Below are 17,992 nucleotides of genomic sequence, written 5' to 3' on the forward strand. Positions count from 1 at the left end.
AAACGCAATGAGCAAAACCAACAGAGAGCTCGCCCATCTCTCAAAACTCAAAGGATGAGTCACATGGGTCACAATTGAATGCTTATACATTGTGTAAGCACATCAAGGAGGTAGAACACATAACTGATCGACCTCAGATTTGTAAAATGTTTTTCTGTTTCACGTTTAGTTTGAATTTGACTTGTCAGGAAAAATCAACAGCATAGAGAGTTTTTATCTGTGAATCCTGAAATGCATCAAAGCTTACAGAGCTCCTCATAAGAAATGAAAAAGAAATATTTAATCAGGGACTGTTGATTAAATATCATGAAAAGTTTAAAATTACAGATTTCGCTTAGTAGCAAAAATCTGCCTTTAAACCTCAAATAAATAATAAATGTTATTTGTGATAATTAGTGGTATTGACCGATATGAACATTTTTATCTTGATATCATTTATGGCCATATCGCTTTGCACACAGACACACACGCAAACGCACACAGGTTATGAAACAGCTGTGCACGGTGGCTTTAAGCAAACTTACTTAAAGGAGAAAGAGCGCAATATTAGAAGTTGATTAATAGGCCTACACTAGTGAGTATGTACACCAGTATATTGGATCAACTGTATTAAGCTATAGGGCCCATGGTTATAGTAATAAGGGAAAATATCACACTTTGTGGCTCATTTCTGAGTTTTAATGGGTTTCAGGCAACAGGAAAGGTCTATAACACAGAGGAATAAGGTTCCTCCAGCTCAGGATGAACATTAAATAGATATTTGTCTTTTAAAGACTGTGTTTACAATAGATGAATACAAAATGTCATCAGAAAATAAAAAATATTCTCTTGCCAGTATCACATTTTTATCTCTAATCCAAAAAACTATGAAATTATCAAAATTGTGCAATAGTACACACTTTAATGTAGATCCAGGATCTAAGAATAATCATTTTAAAGAAAACAAGACCGAACTAATTGGAAGCTGAGAATAAACGATTCCATCAGTTTCAGGAGCCTTAAAGATTTACACCGTTCTACAAAATGTCACGTTTTTGGGGTTTGTTGTTTTAACTGCAGCCATAATGCTTCACACATCTTCCACAGCACCCACTAAACCATTAAGGGAGTTAGGTAATTTTCCACCAGCCTATTTATAGTGAGCCGATGCAACTATAGAGCACCTTCAGCCTCCATCTCTTCCCCGAGGTGCAGCAGAGAGCATCTTGGACGCTCCTGTGTGTCAACAGCTCTGTGAATGTTAGTGCCGAGGTTTTACAGCTGAAGGCATGCTAGTTAAAATAGCATCAATCAACACGTAGATTTCGATACATTTTTCTTTTGATTTGGACATGGAGCCTCTGAGACGACACCTCTCATATCAATTTCCTCTGAGGTAATTTATATTCATGAAAACATGACAGCTGTAAAACGATTCTATATTCTCAGTTTCTCAATTGTGTGGTCGGATATACAGTATATTGCGGTGAGTTTAATGTTGTGCCTCATCGGTGTGTCCTTCTCAATAATTGGTTTAAGTGTTTTGTTTTAATTAACAGCAACAGACACACATAAAAAAGTTGGTGGATAAAAAAGAGAGGAGTTGTAAAAAAAATGTATGTCACAGTCTGAGCTCAGCATTTTAACCACTAAGCTGCCAGGACACCACATGGTGACTGCTCTTATCCTCGACCCTCCATGTTACACACTGCTCCATATGGGTCAGTTCTAAGATTAAAGCTCTTTACAGACTAGACATGTGATCATTTTACATGTGAGGGTGAATTGGGGGTAATCTGGGTAATGTGGGACACCTAAGATTCAGTCTGTTATTTCCTGTTTGTGTTTAGAGACTAACGATTAACTAAAGAGATGCAGCATTAGCTCTGCTGTTGTCAGACAGGAGTTAGTGGTAAATCCAGTCCGTCCCTCAGATAACTAGCACATAATCAGTTAGCTCTCTAGAACAGAAAATAAATTATCAATTGAATAATCTGCTGTTTCTTGCTGTTGATTGAATTTTAATTGATTTTTATAAAACTTGATACACTTTTAATAGAAGGTTTTAAATGTTATTTATGACAAACATATGACGTTCACAAGTTTAATGTGAATTAATGATATTTCTGTGATTAATATACATTTTCTTACTCAGCTTTCTGTACTTGTCATGTTTTCATAATGCTTTTTTAAAAAGTGCTAATACTGAGCTTGGAATGCATGAAGCAAGCTGATTTAGGCTTTTTCCTTTTCAAGCCTCATACAAGGTTCCCGGATCACAAGGTTACCTGCCTCAGATGATCAAATTCAGGCAGAATTGTCTTTTTTGTTACAAAGAACAATCAAAGCGTGTGTCATGTCTCCTCTGAGTATGATATCTCCATTCTTTCTTCTCTAGTGGATTACAGAAAGGTATAATATGTTGATCTTATGTGTAAAACAGATATTGGAATAATTAGCAGAAGTTAAAATTGCCAAAAATGTCCCAGATTACCAGAATTCACACAACAGAAATTTGTAGGAGCAATATTGTGGTTATTATTTTTTCCAAATTCTTGCTTCAGACATCTAACTAGTCAGAATGTGTGTTGTTGACATCACAGGCAGTAGCAGAGCATCTTCAGCTGAAAGGTGCATCATTAAACCTCTGAATAACACTGAGTCCTTCTTTTAATGATGTCCTTCATGTGGACCCATCAGAGCTGCACACTTTGTTACACACAGTAAATAAGGTTTGGATACGGACGTTGTCCATTAACTGGATTCTTCAGGGAGGTAACTTGTGAATTTTGTTTTTGCCTTCAGAACTTGCAGTGGGGAGTGTAAGTATAAGTGACAACAAATTCTGAACATCCAGTATATGAGAAAATGACTTAATAAAATAATAAAGCAAAAAAATCTGCTCCCCTTTCCCTCTAACCTTCATATTATATATCTCAAACCACCTGGACTTGAACTCCAAAGCCTGTTTGTCTACACCTTTGAGATTACACCTTAACAGCAACGGATATCAATTCAGACAACTGCACCGCACCAGCTGCCAGCATCCATCTTGCTGTTTACATCTCTTTGGAGTCCTCGAGTGTCGAGGTGGGAAACTCACTGTCGCTTCCTGAGAGAAATGCAGTGTCCTCTTTAGCCCCACTGATGTTACCTCAGGACACTTCAGACTCCATCCTGCTTCACCCCCGCAGGGAAGGAGGGAGGCAGGACCCCGACAGACTGGCTGCTCCCGGAGTTTTTAGCCTCTCACTTATAGGCCTGAGGGTCATAAGTCTGTCGCAGGCAGGATTACTCTAACCCAGACCCTTTCACACTATATAAAGGCTCTGTTATCAAACTTTATCTTACTAGCAGAAAAATAAGACCTGCTGCAGAGGCCATTTGTACTCTGTGGACTTTAATTCCACTTTTTATGGTGCAGCAGAAATAGCCTGTAAATTATTTCACCATGGCAGGATGTTGTAATGACTGGATTTTCCAATGAGAATCACGACAGTGTTATCTAATATCACATTGCATGACATTACATCTAATATATTGTAATTTTAAGTATGTTGTAATCAAGAGCAGTGAACTTCAACTTAATTTTACTAATGAATCAGTTTTGCAAATGTGAAAGTGCTGTTTTGTTTTAACTGCGGGGGAAACACAAAGCATCTCTTGCTATAAAAGTTGAACTTCAGGGTCACGAACACGAGCTCTGACCCCAAAGAATCTATTAAAATATAAAAGTATGCAATTTTTAAGGAGAAATATATTGCTACTGCAGGTGCAGGGTTAAAAGAACCTAAGAAATTGACGGTAGAAAAAGAAACTAAAGAAAAATTAAAACAATATTCATCTGCAGATTCATGTGCTTGAACATATTGAATATAACTTACATATTTTAATAAACAGTTTGATACAGATAAAATCTGGCTGATGTGTGGCTCATTATGTCTCAACATCACTTTACATTTTAAAGTTTTGCACTAAAACACTGAGGTCTGAAAAACCTATGAAGAAATTAAAGAAACAAAAGATGTAGAATCTTCACTGTGCTTTACTTTGTTGTGATAAAACATTTTGTAATGTATTTAACATTTTTCCAAAGTATTTAAAACAGTCTGAAATATTGAATAATATTGAATGATTTAATAAATGAAATAGTCTCATTTGGAACTAAAATGCTTAATTACAAATTCACATTATTTATTGTCTCACATACACACTGCATTGACAACACAGCTCCGATAATCACTGCTGATTGTTCTGGTTTTAAAAATGATATTAGAGCATCCACACAGCCTCATATTATCCCTCAAAAAGCTGCATCCTCACAATAACGACTTAAAAGAGAACTATGTGGCCACAGCGAGTTCAGTCGCCGATAGTTAATGGCTGAAAAGAACTATTACGCTCCGTCTGTTCATGGATCCACACAACTGATTCTGGAAATCTGCTTGGAAAGTGCTGGCGTAATGACATGTTTTAGAAAACCCTCAGCAGAGAGGTTAGGATGTTTGAAAAGGTGTTTGGTCTGAAGAGAGACGCAGGTCAGAGAGAGAGGCTTACAACTGAAGCAAAAATCAATATAAGCTGATTCCTGAGGACTTGGAGCAACATTGATCAATAGCGCGCTAACTGCACCAGCTGCGATGTGATGGAAAAGAGCCTTTTTTTGTGGTTATAAGAGGGTCAGCCATAAGAGCCGAGTCCATGATCTTCATGTTGTCTGTGTGAGTAACAGGGTTTTTATAAAGAGCTGGTGTTTGTCAAACTTCATTAGCTTCCATGTACAGCTTCTTTTATTTTAGAAGTGTTCGGAGAGGTGTCGTCCTCCAGCACTTTCTCTACAGCTCTATTACTGTAAACGCCATATTGAGTTACAACAGTTCAACTCAAACTGCACAGAGAGTGACATGACAGTGAGAATGTCACATTTGGTGAGAGACTGAACTAGTGGCAAAAATAGTGATAGCGATAGCAGTTAAATACAAGTCATCCTAAAAGTAAAAGCAGTTATCACAAAGAATAATAACTTGGAGTGAATTTATTCAGCGGATATAAAAATTATATTCAGTCCAGGTTGGCATTAAATCTAAGCCCAGTAACTTTAATATTAATTTGAGGGAATCTATACTGAAGACTCATTGCAAATACTTTCACAGATGAATATGATGGAATTCAATGAATCACAGAATTCAAGCAGCAATTCAGAGTTTGAAGTGATCACTCATTATTGAATATGACAAAAGCTGGAATGTGATTGGATGTTACATGTGATGCATTAATGAATAATTATCATTTTCATTATCAGGATGGATTAGAAAGTTTACACAGATAGACTGAATAGCCTTGTATAGAGGCTTTAGTGCAGTAAACCCGAGTATTTGTATTGTGGTTGCAGAAATGTCCTTCACTTATTCCCAACTCTGAATATTTGGAAGATATACATAAATATTGATTTTGTCAGTATTTTATAGTATAGTCTAGTATTTGTCATCATATCAGTCTTTGTAAGTAAATTGATTCAAGCCAGTTTATGGTGCACAATTAATAATAACAAATATCACACAATGTAAATTTGAATAAATAGATTTACATTTGAGGTTATTTTTGTTTTGCAGAAGTAAACACTGTGACAGAGCTTTTCAGCTGCAGCCTGCAGGGGTGAGAGCTTCGCAAACCGTTTAACCACATTGATTTCTGTGTTATTTGACAGTGTTATTAGACCGCCTGCTACCAGAAATAAACCTGAGAGCCGAACCTGAGAGGAGACGCTTCTTTTCAGTGAGTCTGCTGTGAATAAGTGAAGGGAGAGAGATTATTATATATTACTATTGTGAAAGTGAGAATAAAAACCAGCGATTCAATTTTCTGATTCTTTCTCAATGAAATGTTTCTATAAAGTTTAGTGAGTAAATAATAGTCATGTATCCAGACTGAGCTGGTAAGAAGATTTTCAGCACATTTATACTACACTATACAGCAGCCTCCTTCCCTGAGCCTCATCAGCATCATCACAGACATTTAAATGTGTGATTACACAGATGTTTAATTGTGTACAGTCGTCATCTCATCCAGGGATTGTGCAACCGTTTTCTAAAATAAAAAGAATTTCAAACTGTAGCAACTGATGTTTTTTGTTAAATACAAACTTAAACAGACGCTTCATGCTGTTTTTCCTCTAAACATGTTGTGGCTCATAAGATTCTTTGCCAGATGCGATTCTAGATCTCATTTATCAGTTTTAGAGAAACTGCAAAAACCAGGAAGCCTCTTATGTGTTGTGAATAAAAGCTCTACACTGGGTTGTCACTTATTTCTAACATCCTATCTAGATTTTTATTCATCTTGTCATGTCTCACAAACTCTTACAAAGGCTTTCAATGGAGGATGTGACAGCAGATATAGAGTCAGCATTTTGTTGTATTTCCCCTCACATTTGTCCTTATTGTGGAGCATGTTGAGTTTTTCTGACACAAACACATCTTCTCTGGAATATATATTCAACTTGTCGGTAATGATTCATAAAAAAAGTTGTCTACTCCTGAAACTTGTGTCATTTCACACAAATGGAAATTGTTTCTGTCAAAACTGATGCTTCAGTCCTAAATCCTGTCCATCAAATCAGGAAGTCCAAGAAGGGAGTGGACATGTCTCTATTGATTATGTTTACGTCTTGTTTTCGCTGATACTGCCTAAAAAAGTGCGACGTCATCACCCAACAGCTCCGCAAGAACTCTTCACTTTATAAACTTTTACTTTATAACCCAGACATTAATAATATAAAACACCTTACAAAGAAAATGGGTAAAATTATCCCTGTCACACTTTCCAACACACGCAGCAACATACGTAAACAGTCTCTCTTGTGTACACACACGCCGGTGGTGCGCACAGCTAAGCCTCTTAAAACAAATTTTAATAATCAGCGTATAACCCAATCTAAGTATGACATATAAAGCACAGCGAGCAGGAGAAACGTAGACACTTGAATATTTCTGAGCCAGTTAGTTTTTTTCTCCCTCAGAATTGTTTTGTTTACACATAAACCAGACTGACTGAGGGGAGACGCTAAATGAAGAGAAACCACCTGAGACCTCTCGGAGAGAAGGCTGAGCGCTCCCATTCTCAAACACAACAATTGACTGCAGCTCCGCGCTCGAGACGGCATCCCCTCCCAATTAGATCCAGACGCCCAGAGAAAACAGAATAAATCAACTCTTTATCCACAAAAATCACGTCATTTCGCACAGTCTCATTCCACCACGTCATTCGCACAATTCCAGAGTTTAACGAGAAGCCAGTTTAGGAAGACTGATCCAATACGAGTGCCCCTTCCTAATGTGGCCACAATCAAGATATTTTCAGCTGCCATGTGTTTACTGCACCAGAGGAGGCGGACATAATACTACTGTGTAACGCCTAATTCAGCGGATAATCGTTCAGCAGCACACACTCTCAGTTAACAAGGGAAACATGCGAACGCACCCCTCCTACTTCTTCTTCTTCTTGTGGATGGAACCAAACCGGCAGTTGCTTTCAAGCCAACACAGATAATATCTATGTTCTATCAACTGCTTTATATAAATGTTGAAATTACTAATCACCTGATCTTTTCATTCATTCTGTCTTTGTGTTTGCTACATTACAATAATTGCCTACTAGCTTCATAAATTGTTAGTGTCTGCAGCAGCTATTTTGCCATCGCTTTGCAGCTGTGAACTCTCGAAGGCCAAGCTTACTGTGTACAGCTCCATATAAAGGCAGCAAAAGATATAGTTTTTAAAAAGCTACGATTTCCAGTTACGGATTAATGCACACAGGCCGAACATGCAATGTGTGTGTGTGTATTTATGGCAAAGACTGAACATGTTGCAGATATGAGATGTTTGTTTTTGAACACCATAGGACTCGAATATAATAATATCACACATAATCAAGCTTATCCTTAAACGCAAAGGCTTTTAGGACATTGTCAAAAAATAAATAAGAAGTAATAAAGAAAATGTATATAAATTTCCTTAGTAGAAGAGAGTGACACCTTAACTCGTCGATGATAAATACATTGAATTTATTCATTGCACCATTACTGAAAACCAATCAGAGACTAGTCAGACTGGTTAACACAATTGTCCAAAAGGAAAAGACAACTATTGCTGCCATCATGTGAAGCTCCTCAGCATTGTTAAAGATCTAAATTAGATTAAACATTAGAATTACAGATAATAATACAGTGGAGGTTTTGAATGAGTTAAACTGAGACCATATTTGCTCTCCCAATATAAACATCCACTGACAATCTCCTAATAGTCCCATCACCTTGAATCAGGTCAACCTGCCTTTTGTCTGATTTAATTTACCCCCCGTACTTACAGCTAAAGTTTTCCAAATGCCTGCTCTGACCCCCAATAAAACCAGCATCCATCCTGTTTGTGCAATTATAGAGAAAACCTGGATCAATGGAATCTAATTTAAGGCAGAAGCATTATTCTAAAGCACAGAGGCCGGTGCATCTCTGCATGGAGCCAGCAGAATGATTAAGTGCCTTGGTTATATCCTGTATGGCTCTGCTGCACATGCCACAGTGAGAGTGTTCATGTCCTGGATCCCATCACCCCAGCCTCTATTACATCCTCAGAGCAGTCAATACTCGGCTCTGACCGCCAGTCAGTCACTCTCAGGTTGCACACACAGGCAGAATACAAATCAGCCTGGAAAAGTCAAAGCTCTGCATCCGCTCTGTGTACACACCTTTTCGTTGCCGGCTGCTGTTTGGACAGGGCCGTTCCCGCAAATCCGGTACGTCACGATGGGTTGGAGTCGCAGAATTATACAAGAATTAAAAATATTGCATGAAAATCGAGAAATGGGGTCATATACAGTACAAAAGCTGTACCGAAAGTCCATTAATGCATAAGAAATATGGCTCCACATACGCCTACTTATTAGGCATCAATTATTATCACAGCCTCAGACTTCTTCTTCTTCTTCTTGGAGGAGCATAATTGCCCTTGTAACACCGACTGGCTCTCGATTCAACAAAATGGAAGGAATGCGAATGTCCTCACAGAACCTCAGCTGCTGATGATGTCATATACATCACACAGTCCCTCGCATATGGATGTGGAAAGTATAATACCAGTGTCCGACTCTGATTTGTTTTTACTGTGATCACTGTCTTAATATAAATCAGATAAGAGTATAACGGTGGCACAGTTATAACAATCAGATATTTAGAGCGTATTGTTTTTTGCTCTTTGGGCTGCAGCAACATTTCAATAACTAAAGGAACTCAACACAACCTGGAGAATTGAGACGTTTTACTGACTCCCCTTCAATCCTTAACAATAACTGATTTTATTATTGCACAAATCTATTGGTGATAATGAGGATCTAACTAGGAAAAAGAAAAAACATAAAATATAAGCAAGTGATAGAAAAACAATCTCAAAAAACCCTGTTAATATTGTATCACACGGAGTCAGAGTGTGTTAACAAAAGCGGGGATGTGTTAAATTTTTCATGCAGTTCCTTTTCTCACTGAGAAAAACAAAACATACGGGGCTGATCAAATTGACATGCCTGGTAAAGGTCTCTGTGAACCTGCCTCTCCCCACCTCCCCCTACTTCTCTTACTTTAGCAGCTCACATCCTGAGAGTTCGGGCTCATGCAGTCGACTTCATGCAACAGCAAACTAAACACCTCTGGCGCCACATAAACAGGACAAGGTCATTCAGCTATTTCACGTGTGGAGAAATATATATGTGATTATTAATGGAGGTATTAACGGCCCTGAGAACCTATTTTCTCAGTCACCTTCTAATTCAAAATGATGGAAACCTACATGAACACAAAATGTTTTGAATTTTTTATCTTTTTTGCCTGACAGACTTTCTGTATCTTGTGTTTTGTTTGAGTTTGGTTTGAAAAAGGTGATGTGTATTTGTGTATATGAACCAATTGTAACAACTTGAATTAAACACGATGACAGTTGTGTGGTTGTCTCCTTGTGTTGTGAATCAAATCTGGTCAAACCAAAGTATGAAGCAGATTAGCTGAGATTTTGATGGTTACTCTTAGAAAGTTCTCACATCTACTCCGTTTGGTCCGGACCTTAAGACTTTTCAATTTAGTCCAAATCCAATTGCAGGTATGAAAGGTGCCTCGGACCATGATCCCGACCAACTGCAGCCTATGTAGGTGATGACGACATGACATGCGTATGTAATATTAAATCTTTTAGTCAGCTCCCTAAATTACAATGTAAAACCAAATCCAACCAGATCAAATGTAAACAATGTAACAAAGATAGAACCTTTGTTCGGCCCTCAGTAAATAACATCTCAGATCAATCTTGGTTATGATTTTTATTTATTTGGTCATAAAAATGTCATGCTGCAGAGAAATTCTGAAGATTTGAAGGCAACCGAGATTTCTTTAACTTCCAGGGATGTTCATTTTATCAGTGCTTGAATGAAATCAGGATTAGTCAAATGCATAAAAGCCATTTCCTGCGTAGTTATGTTTGCAACAATCAATCAAATGTTCCAGAACGGTTTCATTTGATGATGATGTGTGAATGCCGGTGCATCGTTCCCCATCTGGCTCTATTTGTTGGGACTGTTGACTGTGAATGAGAATCAGAGGGACGCTGTGCACTTTGTTCCAGCCTCACAGCTTTATGTGCGGGTTAGATGCTGAGCTCAGCATGATGTTAGCTGCTTCAGCAACCAATTGGAACGTGCTGGTCCCGGTTTATATTATGTAAACAATAAAGCATGCACCCACAGTCGGAAAAGAGCTGATTAAAAAAGCAGGATATTGCTATGCCAGGTTCAACACTATTAGCTCAATGGGTTTTAATGGAACACCTCCATCCAGTATTATTTCACAGTGTGAGTTATCAGCTCATGTCAGCTTCATACACAGCAAAATGTGTTCTTCCATTACTAATTAGCACGACTGCATCACAACCAGATATTACTCTTTTCAGGAAACACAGTTTGCATAATAAGGTTTTTGAATTTGCACAGTTCCCTCTGTTCTTATTAACCTTCCATTAACCTTTAGATAAACAGAGGTAGCTCTGAGTATTATTCCCTGCGATCACACACCAAAAAAACTTCATCAGACCAGCTGTGGAATAGCTCATGGGTGATTAGGCCAGCGATGGCAAGGCGCCTCACTGAAGATGAAGATCTCGTACAATCTGCAGTGAGGAGTTTACACAACAGCTGGAGCTTTGTTTGAGTCTGCGTGTCCTCACATCCCACAGGTCATCAAAGCCATTTATTGGTGATCAGTTATTTAATACTAGAGGAAACAATGACTATTTTAATGTGAAAATGAATTTCAGTTTGTACGTCTCTCTTTGGCAAAGGTTGCTTGTCTTAACTTGACTTATTTTGCATTGGCCATGTTACACAAATGAATAAGTTCAAGAAAGAAAGCAAGCACAAAAGAAAGAAAGAAAACAGGAGAATGCTGTGGACAATGTGTTTTTTGATTCAACTGTTGGTTAAAGAAAAATCTGAGAGATGAATTTAGTCTATGATTATCTTCAGTGAGGGCAGGAGCAAATAATCAGAGAAAATGTTTAGGGATCTGGGTATTTGGTTTGGACGTCCCTCAGCAGCATTTAATTCAAGAATTCATGGAAATACTGACAGCATTTCAGAAGTAAAAGAAAGAGAACTCTGTAAACAAAAATCAAACAGCTTCAGAGGCTGGCCACACTATTGAGGCTATTTGGATGCAAAGGATTTTCTTTTTTTTAAATATTTCATTAAAAAAAATAAGAATCTTGTTCATGTGTCGAAAAACAAACCACAGCCATTATTGACTGGGATTCATCAGAGGCAGAAGTGAGCACAGAAAAGACGCTAAAACAGGTTTTTCACACTAAACAACAGAATCAACTGTCATTTCCCTTAACGGGCACTTTAACATGGCTTCTCTGCAAAAACTGATCATTTTAAAGGAAATGGATGGATGGAGGGATTATTTAGCTACTGTCTCTGCTAATGCCCCCCTCCTAATAAAGCCCAGTCTGCTCTGATAGACTTCATGATCCACTCTGTTGTTTGATTGGTCAACCACTTCCAGGGATTGTTGGAAATGTCAGCCTCCACTAAAGCTTTGTTAGAGGAAGTGCCAGACTGACTTCTGTAAGGGAGAGGAGCTCCCTTCACCAAGGACTTTTCTGAATTTTCTCCCACACTAAAATCTACATAATGCACTACAGGAAAACATCATTTCCCCAATATGATAATATGATACCTAGGGTCTTTCAAACCTTGAGATGTTATTAGTTACACATATAGATGAGGACTATGACAGACCCTATAGCTACTCTCTGTAGAAGAGTTTCCCAGACAGAGGATGTGTGCAGAAATGCAATCCCAAACTTTCCTCGTCATAATCAGGGGAGCTGTATGTGTGAACCCAAATGTAAGAATGAGTTGGACTGGACATTAAACAGATGTCCCCCTTCCACCTCTCTACTACAAAGTCAGTGTAATGTCCTATTGAGCCGATGTGCAAACAGATAAAGGGCTGAAAAGGGCGGACACCAGGCAGAATGCAAATATGATGCGATGACATCATAAAATGTTAATTTTGTCCTTCCACAACACTTTGGCAACTCGAAAAACACATTGACCATCCACCACCCGGCCATATATTAAGTTTTTAGCTCATCTTGTTTTATAGGAACAATTCAGGCAAATCTCCTACAAGGTGGATGAGACAGACCTAAACAAGGCTACTGCTTTTCTGTGAGATTTTGCAGTGATATGAAGACATCTCGGCACCAGCAAATTTGCTGCCGACAGACAACAGGAGCAATAATTCAGATCATAATTCACATGACCACTAGAGGTGATTGTGGAGTAAATGTAAACATGATTTGTCAGACTGAAAATGCTGTGACTAACTCGCACACAAGGCGAAGATAGCAAAGGACTTTAATACTAAAGAATGTTAAAATAAGTTAATTCAAAAATTAGAAAGAAGAGGTCATGTTGGTACCATGAATGTATCGTGTTACTTTTGTTGAGGAACAAATTTCAAGCTTGAACAGATTTGAAGCTACTATTATGGCAATTATATGCAAATCCAACAGCTTTGAATACAAATAAGTATTTACGTGAATTGCATTTCTTGTCTTATCACACAAGTGACTGTTCTGTAAAACCATAAGCCTGCAGACCCTTGATCACTAAGTGCATATATATAACTTGCATGAAGAGCCTACAGGCTTATTGTCTATGAGAAACTCTGAAACTGCAGAGAATGAAGTGTAACGGCCCAAGGTCCATTATAAAAGTCTTCAATAGACCTGAATTATAAAACAGCAATGTGCGTCTTCTTTGATAGCACTCCAGAAAAATAAATAAAATACTGAAATCAGTAGGTATAGATCATTTAATTGTATAAATTGCAGTAACCTTGCAGGACTAATGTAAAAATGTCTAAAGAAAGTTTCATTAATAGTCAAGATGCCTGCTTATGGGTACATTTGTCGTATTTGTCCTTCATTTTTTTTCCTCTCACTCTTTTATTCTTATATATAAGACCAATATTTTTTCAGAGGACGTTTAATAAGACTACTTTATTAGATGTACCAAACTAATGTAGCCTTGTAAAGTAGTTCTGCAATAAGTTCTATGTTCATGAAGATTATACTGTTCAGTTTGTTGTTATGGATGTTTATTCAACTATAAGGTCAACGAAGAGGATGGAGTTTATTGCACAGTAGGCTACGTCTTCACCCGCAAAGAGGTAGACAAAATATTTTTATATTATTTTACTATGTTGGATGCTACTGAGCTTTTACTTCATAAACTGACAACAAACAGTTATTTACTGGATTCACGTCAGGAGAGTGGAAAATGTATTTCACCACAAATATCAGAAAACAGTATTCAGTATTTCATGAGATGACTTCATGTGAGTAATGTATTTGAATTAAATCAACATGTTCTATATGTATGAATGAATGTGGCATTCACACAATACTGCTCCCTAGAAGTAGACAGAACCCAGCTGTCACACTGATGGTGATGCTTAGTCTGGCTAAAAGGATAAAGGCCCAATTTTTACTTGACCTTTTATTTTCCACATCATTAAGCTAGAGTGAAAACCAGTAAACAAGAAAAAAACCAATGTGGATTTAAAGTTCCAGGGAATATTGTGTTTTCACCTTGTTGCCTTGCAACTAAGCCTCTTAAAATAAAGAAAAACAGCAAAAAAGGCTGTTGTAAGTCGTTTAAAATATGCTAGACATCAAGGTTCTGTAAGTACATATTGTACCTATAACTGGATCGATGTAATTAGTCAAATATATATGTGTATGTCACATATGTTGTAAATTAGCTGCTTATTTTACTATTTCGCCAACTACGCTGACAAACAGGCTGAACTGCAGTCACTAATAATTCAGCTAAATAGAGCTTTATAGGGTTCAACTAAACTACAATTACTTTTAATTTCAATGTGAATAATTCAATCCCTTTATGTCATTTATGGATTTTAACAACCATAACTAAATATGAATTCAACCAAACTTGTGGTCCGTTCCTCTCCAACTGAACCCGTCCCACCAGGTCCGTCAGACTTTGGTTGATTAACTTTGTGATCCATTAAGTGGCCTCAGCCCCTCAGTAGGAAGCGAGTGCCCTCCCCCCTGACACTCTGAGGATTAGGGGAATCCCTGACACATCATCAAAGGTGAAGAGTGCTGCTGACTTTCTATTAAGAGTCAGGGAATTGAGCAGAAACTCTGCTCCTGCTGATACGCTCCAATCCAAGGATGGTCAAATATAATCCATACGTCTGCATTTCAGCACTGAGGTTAACACAACCACATGAACAGCAGAGGCCTTGTTATGACATGTTTACAAAATACAAATCATACAAGTCCACATGCTACACAAGAAGCCTTTTAAATAGTAAACGAGCAGTTTTATTAAAACTCTATGAAGCTAAGTAGTTTTGTACTTTTAACACACTGCAATGTCAATCAAATGTATTTATCTAGTTGATTTTTTAAGTCTTTGATTTGAGGCTAAACCAGCTTAAAACATGCACACGGTGAAATCTATTAAAAGCTTTTCAACATTATGTTTTTAGTATGCAGGTGACACTCCTGAGACATATTTTACTTCTGCAACCTCAGAGTTATATTCCATAAAGTTGGATGACATTACTGTCCCCACTCAGTGAAGCCAAACATCTTAATTGCCCCTTAGTGGATGGCTACAGTACAGGTCATGAAATCCTGCCGTTTTCATGTTAGTGGATGGGACATGGACCTTACTAAAAAAAAGTACATGATAAATGTTTCTTTCCCAAAGATGTTTTCTGTCATTTTAGGTATAAAACGTATGTTTACGTGTTGATTTCTTCTAGTTAGGGTTAAGGGTTTAGTTATCTAAGGCTATTGTAACGGGGTAAACATGATTGACAGCTGAGACTGACCCATGACTGGACGAGCACATGTAGATACTGTGGCTCAACACATTGGTCACTTCTGCGCTGACTGATGTCAAAAGAGCAAGATGCTGGCACCTGTATCAAAGATATTTCTGCTTTTTTTTGGGACATAAAGTCCTGAGTATATCCAGCCATCATGTAGTGTCTCTCAGCATGGAATAAAATTGAGGAAACTCCACAGTTTATGACCAGGGGCTAATATTTCACCACTAAGCATCCCTGCAGAATATAGATGTTTAGTGAGGCATGAAGTTTAAACTAAATGTCAGAATATTCTCCAAATGTAATGGTTTAATGTTTTATATCAAAGATTATTTTTCTTACATCTGTTTTTTATTTCATCAAGAGATTGAGGCTCAAAACCAGCAACCAGCTGCAATCATTTGCCAAATTTTCTTCCTTCCAGTAGAAAGTGTTATTCTGTCTGTCTTTCATTCCAACACTGAAGTTTTTCTTGTGCATTCCCCATAGAAATCAGGTCAGAATTGATACTGATAGGACCTTGATGCTTGAGCACAACAGTCCTACGGATTGTATGATGCTGCAAGGCCACAGCTTTCATTCTAACTCTTCCTCAACAAGCCTAGACAAGGTGTGAATATGGCATGAAATGAGGTACGGAAGCAGGGCCAATTGATATTTAATTAATGCTAGGCATGACTGGAGGGCCCAGGCTCATCTGCTGCATGTCTCATCCAATATGCATGATTTACAAGCGGGCTTCTTGCCACAGCAAACTTTCCACGCAATAAGGAGCATCAATGTGAAGAAGTGTACACCAGGAGTACACAGAGGAAGCAAGTATTCTGGAGCAACACTCTGTAAATCTTGACAAATGCCCTGTGGACTATGCTAACACGCCAAATATTTTATGCATAAGATCCAAACCTATCACCAAATATCTGAGAACACTAAACACAATGAAATGTCAAAGGAACCTGGAGTGTTTAAACTTTGTTTTGTTCGATCTTTGTATATCAGGATGAAGATTTGTGTTGAAAGGCCTTTGTAATTTCTTTTGAAATATTTATAAGCAGAGCAAAGCATGAACACCTTTGCTGTTTTGGGAAGCACAGAGTTGCAGAAGACACCTTTTCTTTTTTTAAACCCTGCTGTTTTATTAATGAATATGCTCTTGACAGATGAATCTGGTGCTGCGATTTTACATGTTTCCTGTTTCCACAATGTTCCAATTGCTTGACACTCACTCTACTATGGTGCAGATTGTGTGAGGACCCTGACCCCTGCTTCCCTTTGCTTCGATATTTGGACAAAGCTACTCCCAAAATACAGAAGAGATTTTACAGAGCTCCAAAAACTAAAGTCAAACAGAACTGGAAATTATGGAGCAACTAAAAGGGTTTAGTGTTTTGTGATTGAGGAAACTGATATGTTTATTCGTAATAATTCAAACAACTGATTTGTTGCCAGGACAAATGATCATTTAAAGCTCAAGCTTCCAATAGAATAATATAATATTATTTGTTCTATAATTGTGTATTTCTCCATAAAGAAGCATCATTTAGAGGTTTGATATGAATTTCATCGTACTTTATTCTCATACTTTAACTAGCTCAGTCCATAGAGACTTGGCTTGGGAACCGGAGGGTGGCCGGTTCAAGTTCAGCATGGACCTAAGTATGAAAGGTGGACTGGTAGTTGGAGAGGCGCCAGTTCACCTCCTGGGCACTGCTGAGGTGCCCTTGAGCAAGGCACCGAACCCCCAATTGCTCCCCGTATGTGCTGTGTTCACATGGATGGGTTAAATGCAGAGGTGAAATTTCACCATGTTGCATGTAGTGCTGTGTGTGCATGATTGTGGGACAATAAAAAGGAATCTTCTTAATCATCGACCATTCTTTACTATACAAGTCACTCGTGCAATGCTGTTTTGAAAACCTTTCTATCACACACCATTCAAACCCTGCCGGCATAGTCCTCACTTTGGAGAACAGTATCTTACCCAAGGACAATTTCGAGGATAGACTGAAGAATCCAGGTATCGATCTTCTGATTATTCGATGACCCGCATTATCCCTTGAGCCGTGTACATCAGATTTGGTGTTGTGTTACTCTCTTTTGTTTAGTTTGGTTAATTTCCGCATCTATGTGCTTGACATATTTTAATGTGTTTTTAGGTATTCTGATTATGTTTTATGTTCAAGTCTGTGTGTGTGTGTTGATGTGTTTCATACAGCTGTAACAAAAGCTCCCCCTTGGGAACAATCAAGTTTTAGCCTCGTCGCCTGCAACAAAACAATTAACTGGAGGAAGAAATTGGCCAAAACGTATTAAACCTCCATGAAACTTATTATGGCCAGTTTCTGTTGTTTTGTTACTGAGGTGTTAATTCAAATATGTTCATTGAATTGAAGTCAGCAAAGCAGACACACCTTGCAGCTCAAGACCACTACAAACCACATACTCAGTAACCTTTACATGGAGCTAAATACATGATAATAAACTGAAAATCATTATCTTTGTACTGGTAGTGTTTATGGCTAACATATTGAATTGAATCAAATT

The 17,992-nt window shown here is 37.9% G+C and overlaps 1 protein-coding gene across 1 annotated transcript in view; it reads right to left on the bottom strand.

Moving 5' to 3' along the window:
• The window catches only part of gpc5a (glypican 5a), a 116,888-nt gene that overhangs the window by 4,586 nt on the left and 94,310 nt on the right, over window positions 1-17,992 (bottom strand). The window lies entirely within an intron of this gene.

The sequence above is a fragment of the Paralichthys olivaceus genome, chromosome 1 (genome assembly GCF_024713975.1).
Source record: "Paralichthys olivaceus isolate ysfri-2021 chromosome 1, ASM2471397v2, whole genome shotgun sequence".
NCBI classification, from domain to species: Eukaryota; Metazoa; Chordata; class Actinopteri; order Pleuronectiformes; family Paralichthyidae; genus Paralichthys; species Paralichthys olivaceus.